This window comes from Panthera tigris, chromosome A2 (assembly GCF_018350195.1).
Source record: "Panthera tigris isolate Pti1 chromosome A2, P.tigris_Pti1_mat1.1, whole genome shotgun sequence".
In the NCBI taxonomy this organism is placed as follows: domain Eukaryota; kingdom Metazoa; phylum Chordata; class Mammalia; order Carnivora; family Felidae; genus Panthera; species Panthera tigris.
Genome location: NC_056661.1, coordinates 79196725 through 79222908, shown reverse-complemented (window position 1 = coordinate 79222908; position 26184 = coordinate 79196725). Strand labels below are relative to the sequence as shown.

Below are 26184 nucleotides of genomic sequence, written 5' to 3'. Positions count from 1 at the left end.
GAACTTAAGTGCGAGGAGGTCCACAGCCAAATGTCAGATTTGCCTATACTTTTCTCCCCTTGTTTCTTGGAGTTCTGCTAGGCAGTACTTGCAATTTTGTGCCTGACACATTTTTCCCATGAAGAACGTACCTTTGTGAGATCAACAGTCAAAAAAAAAAAAAAAAAAAATTCACGCTACCCTCTGTTTTTTAAGAATTCTAAGAGGCTCACTGTGAAAGAAGAGCTCAAAGAAAACTCAGGTGGTCTCTCAACTCAGAAGGAAGAGGGTCCAAAAAGGACCTTGGTGGGTGCTCTGCAGCTTTGGTTTCCCAGATAGAGACTTTCTGTTTGCAGTAACCCCTTGCCCTCTGCGTTCCCCTCCCTGCATTCTTTCCCTGGTGATCTCGTGCAGTTCGGCACGGTTCACAGTTTTATCGCCAGCCGGACTTCTCTGTGATCTTCAGACTTGTACATCCAGCTGTTCAACATCTCTGCTGCTTTGACTAATTGGCTTCTCAAACCTACCCGGTGCAAAGCAGGATGTTTCCTTCAGAGTCATGGGGCAGAAGAAAAGCCGGGAGATAAGCGTGCAGCGCCCTGAGGCCTGAGATAACCATGCTCCCCCTGGCAGCGGGCCCCCTTTCTGCTCATACGGTGCCGTGACTACTCAGTCAGCCCGCGTCCGCCGTTGGCTGTGCCGCTGCCTGTGGGTCGATGGAGCTACATCCCACTCCTTTGGCAGCAAGAGTAAGTTCCTAATTGGGCTCCACGCTGAAAACAGATTTGCCCTATTTGGATGTCGTAGCACTTCCTATGTGACAGCGTTCATCATCCCGTCATCCCCGATGGTGGCAGGAATGCTTGCCAGCACCGGGGACTGCTTGTTCATCATTTATGCCCAGGAGTTTGTACGTGACACGAGCAAGGTATTCTGATTGTGTGGTTTGAGGGTACTTGAAGTCCTTTTACACACCCCCAAATACCTCCTTTTATCCCCCACATACCTCCTTCTACCCTCCCCACCCCCCATACCTCCTTCTATCAAGTCCTACCATGAATCAGTCATGCCTCAAGGGCCTTGAAAGTAACTCCCCCTGCACGACCTAACACTACTGGAGTCCTTCCAGAGAAGTTGGACCAGAGACCTGTTGTAGGTTTTGGTCCATAGTTTTCTTTTTTTTAATGTTTTATTTTTTATTTTTGAGAGAGGGAGAGACAGAGCATGAACAGGGGAGGGTCAGAGAGAGGGAGACACAGAATCTGAAGCAGGCTCCAGGCTCTGAGCTGTCAGCACAGAGCCCCACACGGGGCTCGAACTCACTGACTGCGAGATCATGAGCTGAGCCGAAGTTGGCCACTTAACCAACTGAGCCACCCAGGCGGCCCGGTTTTGGTCCATAGTTTTATGGGAAAGAGTATTTACATTACAAAACTACACATTAGCAGGGACAACTTCATATGAGATGCTTACTGTCATCACTGAGATGTTGCTTGGAAAAACCAAACACAACAACAACAACAAAACACAAACAGATAAACCTGATTTGATGGAGGTGAAGGAAGAAGATAAGAAGGGAAGCTTGGGAGTTCCCAGACAGGATGAATTCTGCATGAGAGCCAAAACACAGGAAGAGAAACATCTGAAGGAAGAAAAGTCAGTCTGGTTCTAAATGTTTCTTGACTGAATGAGCCACTGGCTCATTGCATAGAGCTATATAGTCTCTATCAAACCTCAGCCAAGCTTAAATCTTTCAAATGTTGTTATTTCATATAGAAAAATAAATATATAGGGGGCACCTGGGTGGCTCAGTTGGTTAAGCTCCTGATTCTTGATTTCAGCTCAGGTCATGATCTGACGGTTTGTGAGATTGAGCCCCACATCGGGCTCTGTGCTGACAGTGTGGAGCCTGCTTGGGATTCTCTCTCTCTCCCTCTCTCTACCCCTCCTTCTCTCTCTCTCTCTCTCTCTCTCTCTCTCTCTCTCTCTCTCTAAAAAATAAACTTTAGGAAAAAAAAAAGAAAATGAAATATATATTTGAAAAGATTGTCTTATAATGCAATATAGCCTCTTTCCCAGTGTATTAATAATGATTCTTTAAGGTATTAAACAGTCATTAAAGGAAAGACATTGTTCTGCATGCTTAACATACCTTATTGGTTTGTTGGCTGTTTTTCTTTTGTTTTTGTTGTTGTTTTTGTTTTCTAGTATACCCCGGTTTTTTCCATCTTATTTACTGCTCTCTCCCTAAACAATATCTAAAATGGTTCTTGGCACAAAGTGTGTGTTCCAAGATTATTTATTGAAAAAAGAAGGTTAAAGGGTACAAACTTCCAGTTTAAGATGAATAATTTTTGGGAAACTAATGGACAACATGGTGGCTGTAGTTAACAATACCGTATTATATACTTAAAGTTGGCAAGAGAGTTGATTTTATTGCTCTCGCTACAATGGTTTAAAAAGTGGTAATTACTGGGGTGCCTGGGTGGCTCAGTCCAACGTCCAACTTCAGCTCAAGTCATAATTGCATGGTTCGTGAGTTCGAGCCCTGCGTCATACTCTGTGCTGACAGCTCGGAGCCTGGAGCCTGCTTCAGTTTCTGTGTCTCCCTCTATCTCTGCCCCTACCCTGCTCACACTCTGTCTCTCTCGCTCTTGCTCTCAAAAATAAATAAACGTTTAAAAAAAAGGGTGGTAATTATGTGAGGTAAAGGATGTGTTAACTATTCTTTTTTTTTTTAATTTTTTTTTTAACGTTTATTTATTTTTGAGACAGAGAGAGACAGAGCATGAACGGCAGAGGGTCAGAGAGAGAGGGAGACACAGAATCCGAAACAGGCTCCAGGCTCTGAGCAGTCAGCACAGAGCCCGACGCGGGGCTCGAACCCACATACCGCGAGATCGTGACCTGAGCCAAAGTCGGACACTTAACTGACTGAGCCACCCAGGCGCCCCGACTATTCTTATTGTATAATCATTTCTCACTATATACTGTTAAATAACAAAAATCTGAGTAAATTGTAAAGATCTAATTGGCTTTATTAATCTACTCATGAATCAGGCAGCATCCCACCTAACAAGTAGAGGGGAGCTCCAGGGGGCTACAGAAAAGGAAAGGTTTTTAAAAGTAGAAAGAGAATAGATAAAAGGAAATTATTAGCAAAGAATCCATTGTTTTAGGCAAGGTCAACCTCCTAAGGGGAAGAGAATGGGTCTGTCAGTCAATTTCGTAGTGCTGACTAGGAAATTTCCATGGTGACTGGTGAAAGGTTACATTTTTGGGGTGTTGGAACTGCAGTTAGGCTAGGTATTAAGTCTTAGTTTACAGACTAGGGGCCTTAACCTAAGTGACACCATTTTGGGTCTGTGGTTTTCTTTTTAACAATACGTGTATCAAATCATTTCGTTACACACCTTAAACTTACACAATGTTCTATGTCAATTATATCTTAATAAAGCTGGGGAAAAAATGATGAAGGAAGCAAAACAAGGAAGGAGGGAAGAAGGGAAGGAAAGAAGGAAGCAAGGAAGGGAGGGGGGAGGGAGGAAACATAATCACATTTAATCCCCACAGGGTCTCGTTTACCCTCTTTTACAAATAAGGATATTGAGGCTTATAGAGGTTAAACCACATAGCTAACAAAGGCTTTGATTCCCACATGTATTCATTCAACAACTATCATTCTTCTAACCTTAAAAAAAAAAAAAACAATATTTGGTCACATATAGACCAGATCCCACATACATGGTCCTGGTTTAGATTCTCATACACCTCTGTATAACTTGTGCACAATACTTAAATACCTCAAGGTAAATCCCAACTCAAGTGAAATCCCATAAAGGATTTGGAGATACTGTGTACAATTAGCTGGATAAGGATGATAATAGTTGCCACTCTTCAAGATAAATTAGTGGATTAACAAATTAATAGTTACAAAAATAAACAAAAACAAAAACGTGAAAATATAATGAACTACATAATTGCCAAGCATTGTTATTAGCAGCTTAACTAGCTATGGGAAATAATTCAGTAGGCTAATGTTTTTTATGTGTCTGTTTTTTACATGCATTTTAAAACAGCCAGCAAAGTAGAAAGGTGCTGTCCTGTCCATTTTTGTATTAGCTATGTGACTTCAGACCTTCAGACTTCAGAGACACCCCTCTGTAAACTCTTTTATTTTTAATTTTTTTAAAATGTTTATTCATTTTTGAGAGAGAGAGTGAGACAGAGCATGAGTGGGGGAGGCCCAGAGAGAGGGACACACAGAATCAGAAGCAGTCTCCAGGATCTGAGCTGTCAGCTCGAACAATGAACCGTGAGAACATGACCTGAGCCGAAGTCGGACGCCCAACCGACTGAGCCGCCCAGGGGCCCCTGTAAACTCTTGACCCTCAAAGTGGCATCCACAGATCCCAGCACAGTCTTCACCTGGGATTTTGTTCCAATGCAGAGTCCAGGACTCACCCCAGACCCACTGAACCAGAATATGCATTTTAAGATCCCCAGGTGACTCCAGATAAACATTGAATTTGGGAAAGCACAGCTCCGGGTCTCAGTGACCTCACCTAGTAAAGTGTGAGACTTCATGTGCCCAACAGAGTACCTGACAGTGCTCAGTAGAATTTTGTTTTTTATGCCAGAAGCTCCTATGATAACAGTAACCTTGAAACCTCGGGGAAGACCAAGTATTCTGGCACTACAGGGTCAAGGTGAGGGTCTGGCTTCACGGGGTCCTGGAATGCCAACTGGAAAAACCATTTTGGGGATAAGTATGCCCTTTCCTCTGCTCAAATATGTATTTGCAAGTTTATTTTTATCTGCTGAACTGCTGAGCCATTGTTAGGATTTGATTGTGTCATGTGCTTTGACATTGATTTTAATATATAGCAGTTTGAAATCAAGGTCCTATTCAGATGGGGATTTTTTTCTTCTGATGGTGCTCATTTACGTCTAAGTATAAAAGTAATACATGCTTATTATAGTTAAGTTAGAAAACACAAACCACTGCTGCAGACAGGTGTGTATTTCTTACCAGTCTTATGTCAAGTAAAGGCGGGATTGTACTGATGAATTTTGTGACCTGATTTTTCTACTTGTCCTGAACACTTTCCCACATTATGTTATTTGAAGATAATTAGATGGATCTCTATTATTTAATTTTGTGACTGTATCAAAATTTAACCACCTCTAATTGAAAAGATATATAATTTCTAACTTTGTTTACTATTTAAATTATGTTATGATGAACAATCTTATTTGTAGTTAATGATTGATGATTTCTTACTGTTGGGCCCACCTAAAATTTACTGAGTCAAAGGGTATTTGATACTCTTACTTTAATATATAGCATATCAGTTCATGGTCCCAAAAGCAGTTTAAGTACTAATCTAAATACAAAGTCAACTAAATCTAGAGTTAGTGCACGTTTTTAAGTTTCTGCTAATTGAGGGCAATATAATGATAGGTAATTATTTTGATTTGCATTCTTTGTTCCTTAACTTCAATATTATCACCAAGTTACAAAAAACAAAAACAACTATCAAAATTCCACATCTCCTTTATATGATTAATTAATCTATGACAAAGGAGGCAAGGATATACAATGGGGAAAAGACAGTCCCTTAAATAAGTGGGAAAACTGGACAGCAACATGTAAAACAATGATACTAGACCACTTTCTAACACCATACTCAAAAATAAACTCAAAGTGGATTAAAGATCTGGAGTGCCAGGGTGGCTCAGTCTGTTAAGCGTCTGACTCTTGATTTGGGCTCAGGTCATGATGTCACAGTTTATGAGTTCAAGCCCCACACTGGATTCTGTGCTGACAGTGTGGAGTCTGCGTGGGATTCTCTCTCTTCCTCTCTTTCTCAAAATAAACTTTAAAAAAGGGATTAATGACCTAAATATGAGACCTGAAACTGTAAAAATCCTAGAGGAGGACACAGGCAGTAATTTCTCTGACATCGGCTATAGCAACATTTTCCTAGCTCTGTGTACTAAGGCAAGGGAAACAAAAGCAAAAATAAACTATTGGGACTCTACAAAATAAAAAGCTTTTGCACAGCAAATGAAACTATCAGCAAAACAAGCTACTGAATGGGAAAAGATATTTGCAAATTGTATATTCAGCAAGGGGTTAATATCCAAAATATGTAAGAACTTCTACAACTCAACACCAAATAAAACAATCCAACTAAAAACAGGGCAGAGAACTGAATAGATATTTTTCCAAAGAAGACATATAGATGGCAAACAGACATATGAAAAGATGCTCCAAGTTGCTAATCATCAGGGAAATGTAAATCTAAATCACAATGAGATATCACCACCTCCCACCAGTTAGAATGCCTGAATAAAAAAGACAAGAAATAACAAGTATTGGTGAGGATGTGGAGAAAAAGGAACACTCATGCATTGTTGGTGAGAATGTAAATTGCTATAGCCACTATAGAAAACACTATAGAGATTCCTCAAAAAGTTAAAAATGGCAATACCATACTCTCCAATAATTCCACCATTGATTATTTACTCAAAGAAAAGGAAAACACTAATTCAAAAAGAAACAGGCACCCCTATGTTTATTGTAGCATTATTTACAATGGCCAAGATATGGAAGCAAACCAAGTGTCCGTCAATAGAAGAATGAATAAGGAAAATGTGTGTGTTTATGTGTCTGTGTATCATATGTATATGATAGAATACTACACACCCATAAAAAGGATGAGGTCATGCCATTTGAGACAACATGGATGGACCATGTTTAGAGGGTATTATGCTAGGTGAAATAAGTTAGTCAGAGAAAAAAAAATATAAGTGGAATCTAAAACAAATGAATAAACAAAAGCAGAATCAGACCTGTAAATGCAGAGAACAAATTTGTGGTTATCACAAGGGAGGGCTATAGGGGATTGGGCAAAATGGGTGAAGGGAAAAGGGAGATATAGGCTCCAGTAACGGAAGGAATAAGTCATGGGAAGTCAAAGGCACAGCATAAGGAATATAGGCAATAATACTGTCATAGCGATGTAAAGGACAGATGGTAACCACACTCGTGAACATAGCATAATGTGTAAACTTGTCAAATCACTAAGTTGTACACCTGAAACTAAGGGAACATTGTGTGTCAACTATATTGAAACTTAAAAAATGCTTTTTAAAAAAAGCCTTTATAAACAAACAAAAATTCTACAGCTCTTTATTTCAATTTGGGAAGAATTGACATTTACACAATAGTCTGATTAGCCAAGATCTTGACATTCCTATTTATTCAAATTAAATACTTCATCAATTTTTTTGGTTGTTTAGTATATGCTCCTGTTGTTGACAGAACTAATTCTCTCTCTAATGTTTGTGAAAATGCATATCTACATTTAGGGGTAGAATTTAGCCCTGTTTGCCCTATAATAAAAAAAAAATGCCAAGATTATTTTTTTAAACTTTAGTTTCTAGAACATAGCATTAGCTGCCAGCTTAAATCATGGCTCTGGATTTAAGTTTTGCTTCCTATCAATTTCATTTCCCATATTGTTGTAGTACTAAAATTAATTCATGTTAAAGAATTTTTTCATACTTAAGTGACATTCAAGCTGAATCACCCAATCCTCCTATAAATAATGAGGTTAATACAGTTCAGAGTTTTTCAGAGCTGAGTCCCAGAACCCCCTCTCCCAAGGGACTTTCTCAGGTGAAGATGAAGAGGTAGGATTTGGGATGTCCCTTCCCCTGACCTAACCTCCAATCTCCCCGTCAACTAGCTCAGCTCAGAGCTCAACACAGCTCAGCTTTTTAATTATTTTTCATACCATGCACCTGATTCAGATTTCCTTTGAACAAAAGATAGTGTAGTTAAAATAAATAAACAGAGGGGAATGGAATGGAATGGAATGGAAGGGGATAGGATAGGATAGGATAGGATAGGATAGGATAGGATAGGATAGGATAGGATAGAATAGGATAGAATAGAATAGAATAGAATAGAATAGAATAGAATAGAATAGAATAGAATAGAATAGAATAGAATAGAATGCCACTGGTCCTTCCATGTAAAAGAATTGGATTCTTGCTCTTTGAAACATCTTTAATATTCCTCTGAGGGATAGATTTGACAAAGACACATTTTCAGGGGAACTTTTTAATTTATCTTATAGCCAAATACTAACAAAGATCTTCCACCTTACAACTAGAGAGTATAACATGAGTGGAACATTTCTGGTTTTAGAGCTTGCAGCTTTCCTGATTGGTTGAGATTATATAATGCTCCACCCCACCCAGAGATGGCATTTAAATACAAGAATACTAACAAAGAAGGCACTTTAAGCCAAGTTCCCAATTCAATAGAACTTCTTCATCTTTTCTGCAAACAATTGCATACCAGGTGGAAGTCTTACCATGCAACACTGATATAATAAATGTCACATTTATGTTCTCTCTCTAAATCTAATGTGGTCTACCATGAACCCCAACGGGTAGGAAATTTTACCTCCGTTGTTCTGGGTTTCTCTCACCAGAGGTAAACGAACGTCCCAAAGGTTCTTACAAGGTACAGAGCTGTGGCTCTAAGGGCTCTCTAATCAAGGGGTCAGCTTCTTCTGTAAAGGGCCAGATAGTAAATATTTTAGGCTTTACAGGCCAAACTGGTGTGCACCTGCTGTGACCTTTGAGAAACCAGCCATCGACGAGAAGCACATGAACAAATTAATGTAGTTGTGCCCCAATAAAACTTCACTTATGGACACTGAAATTAGAACTTCCTGTGACTTTCATGTGTAACTGTGTCGGAGAAACCTTAGTCCTCCTCCTGTGTGTCTCCTTTACACATGACTACCACACTCACAACAGTTCTGATACCAGACGTGTGGGGGTTTCCCCACACCAAGCAATTCTATGACACCAGGTGGGTGTCCTACAGTGTAACTCAAATCTGAGGCTGTGCATCAGATTCCACAGATTGAGGGCTCAGTCCCTGATCACACTGTCCCTCACCCCACTTCAGATGCCAATCACAGTTCACATTGTCACCTGTGCTTCTGACTGGCTATAAATCAGAGGTTCTCATGACCCCCTCTTCAGGTTCAAGTAACTTGCTAGAGTGATTCACAGGACTCAGGGAAACAGTTTATTTACTCTTCACCAGTTTATGTATAAAAAGATGTGGTAAAGGATACAGATGAACATCCAGGTGGAACCGCTGGGTAGAGCACAGTTTGGGGCGGGGCTTAGAGCTTCCACGCCCCCTCCGTGGGCCACTCCCCCGATGCCTCCGCGTATTCCACAACCTGCAAGCCTTCTGAACCCTTGTACTTTTTGGATTTTTGTGGAGGCTTCATTTCTGGAGGCATGATCCATTTCCAGCCTCTCTCCTCCCTAGAGAATGGGGGCTGAAAATTCCACACGTGCAGTCATGGTTTGATCTTTCTGGTGACCAGCCCCCATCCGGGAGCCCACCAAGAGTCACCTCATTGGAGCAAAAGACACTCGTATCACCTGGGAAATTCCAAGGGATTTAGGAACTCAGGGACTCCGTGTCAGGAGCTGGGGTCAAAAACCAAATAACCATGGGGCGCCTGGGTGGCTCAGTTGATTGAGCATCTGACTTCAGCTCAGGTCATGATCTCACACTTCGTGGGTTCGAGCCCCACGTGGGGCTCTGTGCTGACAGCTCAGAGCCGGGAGCCTGCTTCGGATTCTGTGTTTCCCTTCTCTGCCCCTCCCCCGCTCACGTTCTGTCTCTGTCTCACTCTCTCTCTCAAAAATAAATAAACATTTAAAAAAAAAACCAACCAAATAGCTAGAACAAAAGATACTCCCAGTGCTCTTATTACTTAGGAAATTACAAAGGTTTTAAGAGGTGTGTGCCAGGAACAGGGGGCAGAGACCAATAAGAATTTTTTCTATTATCTTGCAGTCAAAAGATACTATTATTCTTTTGATTTCTTTTCAATCATTTGTAAATATAAAATCCATTCTTTTCTCCCCAGGCTGTAGAAAAATAGGTGGCAAGCCATACGATTTTCTGACTCCCACTCTGGTCTTCTGTCTACACTAGATGCCACTGATATCTGTTCAGAGGAAAACTAGGACCAGCAGGGGGAAGCTGACCCAGCTTAGACCTCTCTGGCTCCTACTCCTTAGACGATTTGCATCCTATTTTGAAAACTCGGAAGTTAAGGATATTCCTGATCTACGCCACTCATGGCCCTATTTGGCCATTTTTGGTGAGAGGGAAAATGGTAGTCATTACGTTTCTTTGACAGCAGTAAAAACAAAATATGAATTGATCATCTGAAATTATCCTGCCTCTGTGGGTGCTCTTACAAGCAAAATAGGTTATCCTTCACAAAGAGAAACTCCTTTATTATTGTGACTGCTGAGTAAAGAATTAGATACAGGATTTTAGAGGGGCGCCTGGGTGGCACAGTCGGTTAAGTATACAACTTCGGCTCAGGTCATGATCACACTGTCCATGAGTTCGAGCCCCGTGTCGGGCTCTGTGCTGACAGCTCAGAGCCTGGAGCCTGCTTTGGATTCTGTGTCTCCCTCTCCCTCTGCCCCTTCCCTGCTTATGCTCTCTTTCTCTCAAAAATAAATAAGCGTTAAAAAAAATTTTTTAGAAGGATGCAACTCTAGTTCAGCTATTCCTTTTTTCAGGTAAAGCCTGGCCCAGAAAGATTCAGTGACTCATAAAAACAAATCACTCAGAAACAGTAGCACATCCCAAACCCAGACCCTCTTTGTTCTCTTCCACACCATCTCCTCCGTGATGCATTTCCCTTGCCTTCCTCAACTGACTAGATTTTTAAGTCAGAGGGTGAGAGCACCCAGGAGTCAGCCCTATAGGTGCTCATCATGGGATGCCTCCAAAAGATGTAACCAGGTACCTGTAGCCACAAGAGATCAACCGAGCATCAAAACTGTAGCACCCTCTGCCGCCAAGATTCTGTTCATTCAGTGAGAGACGTTCCATAGTGTTGAGACCCCAGAGCCTATGATAGACACGTTATGCATGGTCAGTTCTCAGACCTGCCCAGTGAAGTTGCACATGTCCCCCCATGAAGATCAGTTTCTCCATGAGGCTCACTGTTGAAATGTTTCTGAACACTTAGGTGAGGAGGAATCGAGAAAATGGATAGCAAATCCAAGCAAGACTGGTGGCGACACTGCAGCCAGATGATTCCATTTTAGCTTGATAAATAGAAAAACCATTTAAGTAACCATGGTGTTGCAGAGGAAAATGAGACCTCTAGTGTGTTTTTTTTTAAATTTTTTTTACTGTTTGTTTTTTGAGAGACAGAGTATGAACAGGAGAGGGGCAGAGAGAGAGGGAGACACAGAATCAGAAGCAGGCTCCAGCCTCTGAGCTGTCAGCACAGAGCCCAATGTGGGGCTTGAATTCATGAACCGTGAGATCATGACCTGAGCCGAAGCTGGATGCTTAAATGACTGAGCCACCCAGACTCCCCAGGTGTGCTTTTCAGCCAGAGGGGAAAAGAAAAGGAAGAGAATAGAAGCGGATCCCGTCTTTATTCAAAATTAGAAGGGTCCTTTCTGAAAGGACTTTCTATTAGATGGGTACTTTCTGAAATTTCTGGTCAAGAAAATTAATTTTTACTTGAACTCCCTGCACGGCATGCTGGCTAGGGCCTTGTCCCTCTTTGGAGAAGAGTGGTAAAGTGAAGTTCCATACACTCAGTAGAGTGTATGGAAAGTTCTGTTTAATCTTCAAGGCCAGGTTCAGAATAAATTTCTCCGTGAAACTGGTGTGGTCAGAATTCACCAGGCAATAACTGTGAGTGGACATCACCATGCTCTTAGCCTCAGGGTTGATATTTCAAGCTCCCCAGCTACTGGGTCCACAAAAAGTCTGCTCCTTCCTAGGTTGCCCTCTCCAACTATTTCTAAGAACCATCAGGTACAGATTGGACAGAGTCAGTCTTTTGCCATCATCTTGGGCCCCAGGCTCGTTTGGTCTCTGCTTCCAGGGCCTTGATTCTAAGTTGAGAGTCCAAATAACACAGCAGGTTCTCAGAAAGAAGATTCTCAAGCGGCTTATGCATTTAAGATACAAATGGGCATGCCTTACCAGATTCCCTGAAGGTTACCTTTGATTAAGTGGGGAGAGCATGGCTTGCCCTATTGAAACAAGAGTCATGGTGATTAGGAATCTGGTAAGCATGGAAACTGTATCAACAAAAAAAGTTAGGAAGTAGTCCTTTACACAGAAGCACATGAGAAATAAGTACCCAAGGACTGGTGAGATTCTATTTGAGAATGCTTAATTTATGTTTCCCCCTCTTATATTTTATACACCCTTCCTCTTTTTATATTTGGGAAAGTCAAATTCTTGGCTCTAGAGTTTCAAAAGCCTAATTCCTAGGACACCTGGCTGGCTTAGGCAGAGGAACTTGTGACTCTTGATCTCGCGGTCATGAGTTCAAGGCCCACATTGGGTGTAAAGATTATTTACTTAGTTGGATACATACATACACTTAAAAAAAAAAAAAGCCTAATTCCTAGCATAAGACCAAAGATTTGGAAACCGTGTGTTATGAGAATAAGGTGCTCCCCGAGTATGAGGAGGGTTTAGGGGAGCAAAGGTGGTCCCTAAAGAGAAGTCCTGTTCCCCCACCCCCAGGGCCACGTCTCTGGCAGGGCCGTGTCAAAATCTCAAAGGGCACAGAGCCAGCAAGAGCCCGGCCCCACAACCAGCATAAGGAACAGCTGGGTATCTGGGCAGACAGGCCCCAGACAGCCTCCATGGTTCCCTACACCATCCTATACGACCTGGTGCCTGGCAGGAGTAGAGAAGTAAAACTCACTGCGACACCATGGTATGGGAGCAGTTGTGTGATTCCCAGGCACCAAGAGCAGGGTAGCCCAGGACAGAGAGCTGACCAACCTGAAGGGCTTTGCCATTGGATACAGGGTGTATATAACAGTGCCCCACCTGAACCAGCACACCAACATTGACAGGAAACTCAGGGCCAAAGCTCTGTAAGCCTACCTGGAATTTAAACAAAACCCAAGAGTAAGGAGGGCTCTCCCAACAGAATGGGAGATAGAAATTGAGTTTCATTAGAGAGAAATACAGGAAGCCGTGTTTCTTACATACCTGAATTTGTGATCTGAGATTCTTAATAGCCACACACATAATTAGGAATTAGTTTATGTTCTGCAGAAACTAGCAGGTAGGTAGTTCTGCTCATAACAGGAGTGTTTGCCTCTCTCTCCGTGTTTTGAAAGAGCAAGGGCCATAAAAAAGTGTTTTAGAATTTTTTAACATCTAACTGAAGTGTCATAGAATTTACATTGGTGGTCTATGCATGCATGCTCAGTGGGGGCAATATCAATTTACAGTCATAAATGGATTGTAGTCCCTCTCTCAAAGGCTACAGTACATAACATATTAAAAAGTTTTAGGAGGCCAATTAGGAAAAAATATCTAAAAATGCTCCTTGGAGGAGAATAATGAAAAAACAAAGGTTGAAAAACACTGGTCTTCTGTAATATGGAAGCCTTAAGAGCCAGATTTAATGGTCTCAGCCTAAGTACATCTGAAAAACACTTATTAAAGGCACTATGGCAATTACAATGAGTTAACGTGGTTAATTTGCTTATTCAATAAAAACCTAAATCCCTCCCTCTTTTTATTTCTTTCTCTGAAAGTGGAAGTGGTGGTGATAAAAATCTAAATAATGGTTTGTGGACACGACGTCAATGGAGAATTAAAAATTTACAGTTCTGTGGATGTCTGCCACCACCACCCCTCCCAAGAAAGGAAAAGAAAGTTGTTTGGCAGGTTTTTAATCAAATGAGTGAATGAATTAACTATGCTGGTACAATATCACTGCCCTGGATGAGCCATCCCTATTTAAGCAGAACTACAAGTATTACAATAAAAGATGCAAAGCAACAAAGAAGCAAGAAGACAGATGTTAACCTAAAAAGGTAGAACCTTATCTTGGGTCTCCTAACTTTTTGAATCCTCAGTATTGTGGTAAGAGCTACTAGCTTGGTGAGAAATGCCAGCGAACAGGAGCAAATATCCCAATTTGTAAACAGGGCCAAAGAAGCTCCCAAGACGAGGAAATTCAAGGGCTTTGCATCTGGGTGTTTCTTATCTGGAAGACTGACACATTGTCTCTGCTGGGTGAGGTCCACGCCGGTGCAGTAAAGTGACAGGTGGAATGACAAGTGTCCAGAGGAAATTTACCACCTTCCCAAGGGACCTACAAGCAGTAGCAATCCGGCCTCTATCTAGCCTAGAAACACAAGGACAACAAGCAAATAAGCAGACAGGCTGGAAGATGTGCAGAAAGTCAGGCAAAAAGGCAGCAGGCTATAGCAAAAAGAAAAAGCAGATTTGGGTCGACGTCCTTGCTCCCCGACTTTGTACATGTGCATGCCTTTACCAAAGGATTTCGATTCTGAGCTTCAAGCCTCTCATTTGTAAACCAAAACTAATCCCTACTTGCAAGATTGTTTTGAGGATCAAATGAGCATACACTGTAAAGAAGCAGTGTCTAATAAGTACGCTCGGTAAATGGGAGCTTAAATAAAGAGATGGGTGAAAGTTTAGAAGGATGAAGTGGAAAAAGAGAAAATGTCACTAAGCCCAGTGTGTGTGTGTGTGTGTGTGTGTGTGTGTGTGTGTGTGTGTATGGGCATGTGTGTATTTACTTTGTAAAATTCATCAAAGTCCATCTTGTAAAGGGTGTTGAGAGTATGGGCTCACTTGGCTAAGGGAGTGGAGAGGAAAAGTCTTGGAAGAGAAGGGATAAACAAGTGCAAGTCCTGCTCCACCATCACTAAAGAAGAAGGCTGTTGCAGCAAGAACGGAAAAATTCAAGGTCATGCCACAAAAGATGAAAGACGTTGATGGCTCTGAGGATTTTTGAGCACTGATAACATGGGCGTCCGTGCAGAGTTCTAAACCAGGAATTTGTTGTGGAGTCGGCGTTTCAGCTTTATGAAAAATAAATGCATAGCAGCAGACTCATTGGAGAGGGGTTTCCCAGCAGAGGAATGAACTTGCAAACGCGGCACTAATTAAGAATGGGTGAATAGCAACCGTAAGGAGAGATAAATGTGGCCTAAGCCATATCATCTGGTGAAGGTAAAATGAAGTCACCCATCATTTTATCCCTTTGTGAGAAACAGTTCTATCAGTAGGCCAGAGGAGAGAGTAGAAATTAGTCACTCAGGGTAGGATCTCTACCTAGAAAGTCAAGGAGACCTTCAATGACATGGAAATCGTTGTCAGGAAAATATCACCTCCCAAAACAAAGGCAAGCATTGCTATTTAATAAGAGAGAAGCTCTGAGCAAAAGGCTTATTTAGCAAACAGCTCAAGTGTTTTAGACAATCTATATGATAACTGACAATTTACTTCAAATTGGCAGATATATGAGGAGGGTCACGTAATTTATAATTTGCGAGAATCCCCAAGGAAAGATTGAGCAAATATACTGCCTGAGAGTATTAATATCACATATTTTAAAAATAAAAAAAATATAGAGCAATGTTTCCTGCCAAAAGGAGATTTAGAGCTTTCTTAGAAGCACCAACAGAACAGAAATCAGATTTGCTGCATATTAGGTCAAAGAATATAAGCATAATAATTCATTGGCCTTTTCAAAAATAATAAGTAGTGTACTTTGGCGATTGGGACAGTTTCTCCACGTGCGACTTCAGAAGGATAACAAAACTATAGAGCCAACCTTTTATTTTGAGCATTTCATCTAACTTGTCTTCATAATTGAGTTTTACCCTGGTGCTGATGCAATACTTATGTTTTTAAATACGAAGGGGGAAAAGCCAGTTTGTCAGTTCTTTAACATGAGCCCACAGAACATCGGCAACAGACAGAATACTCGATTAATGAATTTGTGTCCTCAGGATCTTGTGGGAAGGCAACAGATGTGACAGCGTATTGATTCCTTCTGAAATCCTGTTTTGCCTTTTATAAGTTCCATTTAAATTCCCATCTTTACCATGGTTGTATTATGGGTTTCTTAATCCCTGGCTGATGGTTTTTGTGTTCTTGAAAGGGAGAAACAAACTACCCTAAATAAGGTGTAAATCCTCATCCAATATCATGGGGCCTTTGTGTGTAAGTCTCAAAATACCAACTGGTGTGCTTGCTGCCCAGGCCCCATTATAGGCAAGTTCTTGATATAGAACAGTGTTCTGTGAAAGTTTTCATGGGGCTTTTGTGGCATTTTGCTTCTGAATTTTCTGCCACCCTTTTGAGTAAGGGCCAAAATGTATACACTAAAATTCAGATGTGTAAAAACAATAAAAGAATAGCTTTCATTTTCTGCAACTGGCTGTATCTTGCTTCTATTCCCACTTAAGTGGCAAAAAATAAAAACAACAACAAAAATGTCATAAAGTTACCAATTAAAGTTAATCATAACTCTTTCAGTTTATTAAGCTTTGCAGGAGTTGACTTAGACTCTTTTGGGTTCAGTCAATTCAAAATTTAAAACCCAATAAGGACCAAGAGCATAAGTAACAACAGAAAAAATTGGTACATTTAACTTTATGAAAATTAAAACTTTTATGCATTAAAAGACATTATCAACAGGTAATCCACAAAATGGGAGAAAATCTTTGCAAATCATGTATCTGATAAGAAATTGATATCCAGAATATATAATGAACTCCTGCAACTCAACAACAAAAAAAGCAAACAACCGAATTTAAAGATGGGCAAAGGCATTGAATCTCCAAAGAAAATATACAAGTGACCAATAAGCACATGAAAATATGCTCAACCTCACTAGTCATTAGGGAAATGCAAATTAAAGCCACAATATCACCTCATACCCATTGGGATGGCTACTATCAAATAAATCCAGGGGGTACCTGGGTGGCTCAGTCGGTTAAGCGTCCAGCTCTTGATTTCAGCTCAGGTCAAGATCTCAAGGTTTGTGAGACTGAGCCCCACACCAGGCTCTGCACTGACAGCAAGGAGTCTGCTTGGGATTCTCATTCCCCTCTCTCTGCCCCTCCCCCGCTCATTCATGTGTGCATTCTCTCTCTCTCTCTCTCTCAAAATAAATAAACAAACATTAAAAAAAAGAAAGCCTGGGGTGCTAAATATGCTAATACCATATGATTTCACTCATATTTGGCATCTAAAAAACAAAATGAATGAGTAACAAACAACCAAAAAAGCAGAATCAGACCTATAAGTACAGAGAAGAGACTAGTGATTGCTAGAGGGGAAGGGGTTGTGGAATGGGTAAAATGGGCAAAGGAGAGTGGGAGACACAGGCTTCCAGCTATGGAAGGAATAAGTCACAGGAATAAAAGGCACAGCATGAGGGAATATAGCCAGTGATATATCCTCAAAAAAATTTTTTTAATATAAATAAAAGGCAGAATTGGAAAAAAGAACAACTATATAGAAATTAAATAAGATTTTGATTTTAAAGCATTTAATTTTGTTAAATTTACCTATGTGGCAGAAAATTATGAAACACTGCATTTAAGAAATTTGGGTTAGAACATTTGAATAAAAGATTCTCTTCAGAGAAAAAAACAATTCACATTTTTCAGCTTTGGGAAATTCTGTATTTCTGAGAACTCCTTTTTGTTTTGACTCCTTGTATAGCATCCCATTCTTTTTTTTTTTTTTTATGTGTATTTATTTTTGAGCGTGAGACAGAGCCTAAGCAGGGGAAGGGCAGAGAGAGAGGGAGACACAGAATCCAAAGCAGGCTCCAGGCTCTGAGCCATCAGCACAGATCCTGATGTGGGGCTCAAACTCACAGAACCGTGAGATCATGACCTGAGCCAAAGTCGGACGCTTAACCAACTGAGCCACCCAGGCGTCCCTATAGCATCCCATTCTTACTCTTTAAAGGATATTATTTAGAAATTTCTGTGTGGGGACGCCTGGGTGGCTCAGTTAGTTAAGCATCTGACTCTTTTGATTTCAGCTCAGGTCATGATCTCACGGTTCGTGGGTTCCAGCCACGTGTCAGGTTGTGTGCTGACATTGAGGAGCCTTCTTGGGATTCTCTCTCTCCCCCTCTCTCTCTGCCCCTCTCGCATTTGGACATGCTCTCTCTGCCTCTCAAAATAAGTAAACATTTTTTAAAATGTAATGCTTATTCATTTTTGAGGTGGGGGACAGACAGAGAGAGAGGGAGACACAGAATCTGAAGCAGGCTCCAGGCTCTGAACTGTCAGCACAGAGCCTGATGCGGAGCTCGAACTCACAACCCATGAGATCATGACCTGAGCCAAAGTCGGACACTTAACCGACTGAACCACCCATGTGTCCCTAAATAAACATTTAAAAAAAAGAAACAAAAACACCAAAACAGGATACTCTTCTCTTAAAGTTGCCTCAGTTCTTCCCAATTAGTTCAATTTCTTTAGAGAAAATTCTCCACTTTTTTTGCCCGGGACATAAACTCCTGGTGGGTATTATTCACCTAGGAAGGGAATGGCCAACATTTCCAGAAAATTAACTCCTATTTTCTTCTTCATATCCCATCCTTGTTCTACCTGGCTTTTCTAGCATCCTGCTAGGGTCTCTTCTTCAGCTCTGGTCCCTTCATCTCATATTCGAAGCTATGGCCACCTCCAACTTGTTTAATCATTCACTTCTCCATCTGCTCCATGTTTCTGTATAATTCTGGAAAGTGTCAGCTGCCAGTAACAACCCTCCCCTTCATCTACTCTCTTGTTTGTTTTGGGATTATCTTTTTTCCTGTATTGTCAATTTAATTAGAGTCCCAGAACAATGAAATAAACATGTGTCATCACTCTGCTGTGTTGAAAGGAAAAGCTTAGTCCTATAGGTTTTGATATAAAGACTTCTTTCCATTTGTTCTAGATCTTTTTTTTTTTTAATTCTAATATCTATTTAATTTCCAAGTTGTTTTTTGGGTCATCTCTTTATTGTTGATTTCTGGTCTTTTCAAATCAAGATGTAGCTTTTAAAATCCCAACTTTGATGAATTTCCTTAGGCTCTTTATCACCAAATTGATGTTTGTAAGTATCCTATGGATGACTCAGATTATCTATTCTGTTTGTAGGGTAAAAATTCTATAAATGTCAATTAACTTGACCTTGCTGATTCTGTTATTCAAATCCTTTAGTTTGTTTATTTTTAGATGATTTTATCTGTCAAATTCTGAAAGGGTTTTATTAATTTTATTCTTTTCCCTACATTATTTTTTATTAAAATCCCCCCCCTATAATTTTATCATTTTTTCATCAAGTTTGTACCAAATTTTGCCTTATATATTGTCTCTTGTGTTTGTGCATAACTTGGTTATAGCTTATTTTTCTCATGGATGTCATCTTTTGGTGGTATATAAACTTCTTTGTCCCATTAAATGCCTTTGACTTTGCATTCTGTTACTCCTGCTTACTGTGTTTGAATTAACTAGGTTTATCTTTGTCCATACCCTTATTTTGTATCTTTTGTTGTCACTTTAACTGTGATTCTTGTTAACATACAGTTGGATTTTGTCTAAGTGAATATGATAATGTATTCTGATAGGGAAAGTAAGAATTTTCACCTTTATTTTGATAACTGATATTCTTTGTGTTATTCCATTTAATATTTAACATACTTTTTTATTAAGTTTATTTATTTATTTTTGAGAGAGAGAGGGAAAGAGAGAGCGTGCGCACAAGTTGGGGGAGAGGCAGAGAATGAGGGAGAGAGAGAATCCCAAGCAAGCTGTCATCGCTGAGCCCAGCGCAGGGCTTGATCCCACAACCCTAAGGTCATGACTTGAGCCAGAATCCAGACTCAGACACTCAACAGACTGAGCCACCCAGGCATCCCTCACACACTTTATTTTTTATTTTCCTCTCCACTTACTTTTCTTTACAAGTGCTTCTCAGTTTTTCCCTGCTTAGGTGGGACAGGATGGCTAGCAGGGGCTGCATTTGGGCATTTCCCTTCTCCCAGGTTGATTAGGTTTTCACAAAATCCCAGTAGGTTAGCCTCTGGTGAAATAGTTTCCCTTGAGGTCAGGCCTTGTGAAGAAGAAGAATGCTCTGGTATATTCAAAATGGTCCCTTTTTCCCTCCCCCTTCTGGAAACAGGAGGAGATTTTTCTCCCATCTTTTCTCACATCTCTCTGAGGACCTGGCAGAGCTCCAGGAGATAAAACTCACGGCCAAGTGGAGGCCACACTATTAGTGGTTCCCCTGGAGTTTTTAACTCTCAGACTCGTCCACACAGAGCCTCCAGCAATTCATCAGTTACAGGTCAGCTACTCCTGCCCCAGCACTGCTTCCCAAGGAGGTCTCTGCTCCAGTAAGTTGTGTCTGCCTGTCTCTCCAATTTGGAGGCCAGCGGTTTGCCCTGTGACCTCACCGCCCTGACAGATCTGAGAAGTTGTTGATTTTTAGTTTGTTTAGCTTTTTACTTATATTTGAGATAGAGAGGTGACTTCCAAGCTCCTTCCATGATGGACAGGAAACTGGAAGTCCCTATCCTTACTTTTTTGACTTGGTCAGTTTCTTCACTGCATTTTCTGCCCTGTTAATTTGAAAGCACCTGTACTAACGAATTGTTTTCAATTCTGCCAAAAGGCTTACCTACTCCCTCAAACAGCTGTAGTCACGCTTGTATTTCTCTATTAACAGATCAGAATTAAAAGTGTCCTATTTTCTTTGCCTACCCACCCCACATTACACAAAGATGGAATTTGGGGTCTGTTATGACTTCTTCCTATCGACATTACCCCTCTTGACTGTGGTGTCCTAAAACTGGTTCCTACCAACTCTTCTCTGAGACATCACCTTGATAGCTTGAAATTGGCCACAAAGGGAGTATTTATACCATGAAAATTGGCAAGCACTCCAAAACAGGGCTTTAGTTCTTGTTTATCTTTTTTCCATAGAGTGAGCCATTAATCATTTCCCAGTACACGACTGCATTTCTGCTTCCACTCAAGTGTGTGGGTTTTGCTGGGCTTCAAAATCTTAGTTCGGGGATATTATCTACCCTTTCGGTATAGGTTTTGTTTCAAAACTCTATAACACACAATAACTATTGCTTTAATTAATCTGTTTAATTAATCTGTCATTGTTGTTGTCACTTTCTGTGTGGGAACCTGTAAGATTTTTTTTTTTATCTGAGGAATTTATAAAGTTCACCAAGATAGAGCTAGGTACATAATTATTTTTTCATTAATCTCACCTGAGTCTTGGCAACCGTAATGAATCTAAAAACTTGTCTTTCTCCAGAGAATTGCCCTCTTTTTTAAAAATTTATTTCTCCATATAGTCCTTTTTTTCTTTTCCTGGAGCTCTTCATACAGCAGCCCCCCTTATCCATAGTTTCACTGCTGGGTGATTGGCTACTCACAGCCAACCACGGTCTGTAAGCAGATGATCTTCCAATGAATCATCAATAGGTCAATTATAGGCTAACGCTGTGTCACAATGCCTATGCCATTCACCTCACCACAGAGACATTTTATCACCTCACATCATCACAAGAAGAAAGGTGAATACAGGATGAGAAATTATTTTGAGAGAGAAACCCTATTCACATTACTTTTCTTACAGTATATTATTATAATTGTCCTTTATTAATTATTGTTAATCATTTGCTTTGCCTAATTTATACATTAAACTTTATCACAGGTGCGTAAGTATAGGAAAATACAGTGTACGTGGGGCTCAGTGCTATCTTCAGTGTCAGGCATCCACTGAGGGTCTGGAACGTATCCCCTGTGGATACAGGGAGAAAAGGCAGGGACCACTGTATTTACATGTTAAGTCTCTGACCTCCAAATCTCCTGTCTTTTCCCTCATATCCTTGGGATTTTGTTCTTTTGTGCCCTCTGAAACCATTATTTCAGTTCTCAACCACAACCATCTTTAGTTGGTTGGGCTTTTTTGTTTTAATTGAGGATGTCTTGTACATTCTAGCTGCATTTCCTCGAGGAGCCCCAATACTGTGCAGTGTTCTCTTCCAGGTTTGTTTGTTTTTTTTGTCAGTTCTATGACAACAGGAGTGCCCAGGTCCAGTTCAACTCTGCCTTCTTCCCTTGTGTCTCTGACTGTTCCTAAAGAAATCGTTATTCCTTTGCCTCCTCATGGTTCATTGGCCTTCAGCACTCAGGACTTTGAGGCTTCCCAGGCCATGAAGTTGGGCATGAAAACTTCTGCTTTTGTCAATTGATAGGCATTTGAGCCGGCTGTCCCTACAGGCAGCAGTCTCTGCCCACCAGAGCATCTCTCCTCCAGGCCGTGAGGTCTGGCAGCTTCTTTGAGGAGCATATTCAGCACGTGCAAACTGGCCTCTGCTTGTCCAGCCCTCTGAAGGAACAGGAAATATAGGGCCTTCACACCACAGTTCTGTCCACTCCTCCTCGACAGCACAGGGAGCAAAGACCTTCACTCTCAGGATGGCACAGGGCTCCCAGGCTTGGCTGACAGCCTCATTCTGCTCATTGTGTTTTCAGAGGAGGAATGAGACAGGGATGCGTTCTCAGGCCTCTATCTCCCAGTACATTTTTTTGGTGGCAAAGCAACTGACTGTGTTATAGGCCTATAGTCTGACCCTATTTCAAGGTTATAGTAGCCATTACACATGATCAGACCAAAGAAATGACCAGCATGTTACTTGTCATTACCTAAAACATTCTAGGCCATCAACCGCTGCCAGCCAATGATACCACCAGCAGATGAACCAGACAGGGACATCACTCACAAGGAGGGCTTGATAAGAACCCTGCTATGTAGTATGTAGCCCTGGCCTGTGACTCAGCATCCAAGGAGATCACTGGATAGGAGAATCAACAGCACCTCTGTACGTTGTCAGAGCTGGACAGGTCAGGCCAGATGGGCAGTATACCCAGTTTCCTGACCAACAAGGTCTCACATGCAAGATATCATGCATCCATGATGTAGCTCTTTCTCCAGGTTGAGGCAGAGCTAAAATTTAAATTCAGCAACGATCGTGTTCCATTACCATATTGTTTGAGGATATATGAACTGACTGTGTTATGGTGGTAAAAATGTAGGTATTAACTGCTCACTGGAAGTCAGTTTTCAGGTTAGTAGAGTGTGTCTGAGAACCCTATGTGGCCTCCTCCCTTCAAACAGGAGAAAGGTCATCATTGGTCAGATGTATGGGTGATGTATGTCTTGGCAATAAAATTTCAGTGGTCAGCATTGATGTTAATATTATTCCAGACTGAGTGGCCCAGCCACGATTCTCATTCTTGGCTACATCTGTTTAAAAAAAAAAACCAGTAAACATGAATAGTGGCAATTGTCCAAGGGGTGGATGATGAGGGATGATAGCTAGAAGCTCTGAAGCACAGCTACGCTGATGTATGATGCTGAGCAATATATCCTGGTTTCTTGGTGAATGATAAGGAGAAAACAAAAAGAAGCTTTTGATCTTCATTCTCAGTTTGACACCAAACCTTCAGTACCCCGGGTGAGCCAGAGGAATGGCTACATCATCACTCAAGCACATCCAAAGCACCACCTCCAGTCAAACCCAATATCTGAATGTGCCTGACAACAGATGGATGGAGACCTATGTTCATGGTCCATTAGCTTTAATTCACTCTAGACCACACCACTTCCCAGAGTACGTAGGGTTCAATCAGGGAAGAGCCGGAGGCTTCGGTTTCCTATCCAGCTGCTTGGTGAAAAATATATTCTGTCAAATTTAGAATTGACTCAGCCAGAGATGAATAAAATAAACACTACCTCCCTGCCAGGTGTGCAAATGTCCTGGTCACGTTTGATGTGCATAATTGGAACCATGTGGGAACCATGATGATGCACTAGCCACCAACCAGATGAGAGTAGGCTGTAATACTGCAGCAAGTGAGGTCACAGGAAGACCAGTCTGTAATGGCCACATGTCAACTGGAACCTCAAGGAACCTCAGTTGACTTAAGGAATTAACCTTCCCTGATAGAAGTCCTGCTGGACCACAAAGTGGGTGTTCCTCCTCTCCCTCAGATACATGAAGAGTTGTAAGTATAGAGCTGTGCCTTTTCCATTTTCTCTAGGACCTCTTTTTGTTTAGATTTTTCTAACTGGCTCCATTCTGGCTTCTAAAGGGTATGCCGAGTTCTTCACTAATTTTGTCTGCATGACTGAAAAAACTGTGTGCAGAATTGAAGGAACCAATGTGATCCCCTACCCAGTGCAGGAAGGGGATGCCTAAAAGGAGAAGAGGTGAGGTTTAGGGGAATATGACACTGCCAGCCAAGCCAATCTAAACCAAGCAAGAGTAGTCTAAAACCATGAAATGGTGCTTAATTCCGGAAAATACTAAGAGGGAAGTCCAGAGGGACATCAGAAAGGCCAAAAACGTGGGGTATGTCAGAAATAAAAGGGGAGAGGACAACAGGGGTGTGAGTACCTAGGACTCTTTCCCCTCACTTTCAAGGGCCAGCTTGGAGTGCTGGGAGAAACAACCAAACACCCATCATAATACAGAAAAGCCCACGAGTGAGGTTCTCACCAGATTTTGTAGTCCACAGATCACTTCAGATTTCTAGGTGGCATTCTTGGATCTGGCACTGAAGAAGATATGAGGTGCCCTCATCCAAGATATGGGAATAGTAAGTCATTTTCCCTAATTCCTTGGACTCTTCCAAAGAAACATAACTTTTACTCTGGAAACATCCAATGTTGGTATCTACGGTACTTCAGTAGAAGAAAGGAATGCCACACCAAACTACTGATGATAAAGGGAGCTTGAGTTTGAATCTTACTGTAACATAACAGAGACAGCCCCAGACCTCCTTCAGCTTGAGGCTAAACCAAGTTCACATTTCTTTTTCTAGAGTTATTACCTTTTTAAAAATCTCTTTTGTCTCCCTGGTAATTGTAAGTTCTGCATATTTCTATTTTGATACCAGTTACCTTCCTATTCTTAGCAGTTATGTTTATAGCTATATTTGAATATTTATATACTGTAATTAAATAGGCACGCCCCCCTCACGTAGACACTGTTTTACTTCCCTCCTCCAAATCACAATCCTCTGTGCCCAGTTCTCTTTCGAATCTTAGATTTGGTTGAAAGAATAATGGTCTGAAACAAAAGAATCTTAAATTTTCCTTTTCAGTAATTTTGAGATTCCAAAGCACAAGTTGGAGGTTCAAAATTATAAGTTCATTTACATTCGGTAGCCTGTGTCTCCCTTTGTCCTCACTTCGTTGCTCATTACAGCAGTTAGACTGGGTCCCTTTTTCAATTACAAGTCCCTTGACAAAAGGGAATTAGATTTATCTTAATCACCAGTATGCCCAGACCCTGGACATAAATAATAGTTACCTGACTGAAGAGGCTTTTTGCCAAGGATATGTAAAATTGCTTTAGGTCTGGCCATTCAAAAAATGGCACCTCTTAAGACTCTCATCAGCCACTGACAAGAACTCCCTTAGCTGAGAATACATTGCTCTAAAGTTCAACAACAACAAAAATCAATGAACTTCCTACATTTAGTTGACCGAGATTTTGCTGCCAGTTATTTCCAGGGATGTCATTTTGACAATTCAGAATGCCAATACTTTGAGGTAAGTTGGTCCATTTCTTAATGTTCATGGGAACTCTAATATTGTTCTACCATAAGATAATTTCTCAGTAAAGGCCTTCCAGCCATGTACTGCAATACACATATTTGTTGGCGAGTCCAAATTTTGCATTTCTTCCAACCTGTTTTGACATTACTTGTTGACTGTATTTAATGAAGTCACAGACTAGCCTTTGCGAGATTATCTACATCAGTCTTACCAGTTCGTAGGCGAATCTACTTCTTTTTTAGTATTCCAATTTTACTGTCAGAGGAAAGCTCTATATGTTCCTGAAATCACAAAAAAATAATAAAAAATCATAAAAAATGAAATAAAAAAATCAAAAAAATGAAACTCTATAACTGAATAATGGTTAAGAGATGGAACAACAGTCAGACTCCAAGGTGTCAATCCTGGCACCTTACTTACTACCTGTGACATTTTTCAAGTTACTTAAGATCTCCCTTCTTGTTTCATTTTTTATAAAATGGGGGTAATAATAGTACCTATTTCATAGTGGGGTAATGAAGTTTAAATGAGTTGATTCATATAAGAGAGTGCCTGGTACAAGTATTCGATATGGTTTGCTATTATTTTTACATTCTCAGAATACTTTAGGAAAATGAAGGCACTACAGGCTTTTGCTCCAATTTCCCTGACAAATCCTT

General features: G+C 40.9%; 1 protein-coding gene and 1 long non-coding RNA gene across 2 annotated transcripts in view; one reads left to right on the top strand and one right to left on the bottom strand.

Moving 5' to 3' along the window:
- Nucleotides 1–26184, top strand: part of LHFPL3 (LHFPL tetraspan subfamily member 3) — a 580464-nt gene that overhangs the window by 357311 nt on the left and 196969 nt on the right. The window lies entirely within an intron of this gene.
- Nucleotides 9116–13212, bottom strand: LOC122233200. The gene is made up of 3 exons (XR_006210708.1): nucleotides 13091–13212; nucleotides 10860–10964; nucleotides 9116–9359 (listed from the first exon to the last, which is right to left on the bottom strand). It is a non-coding gene; the product is annotated as an uncharacterized LOC122233200 (long non-coding RNA).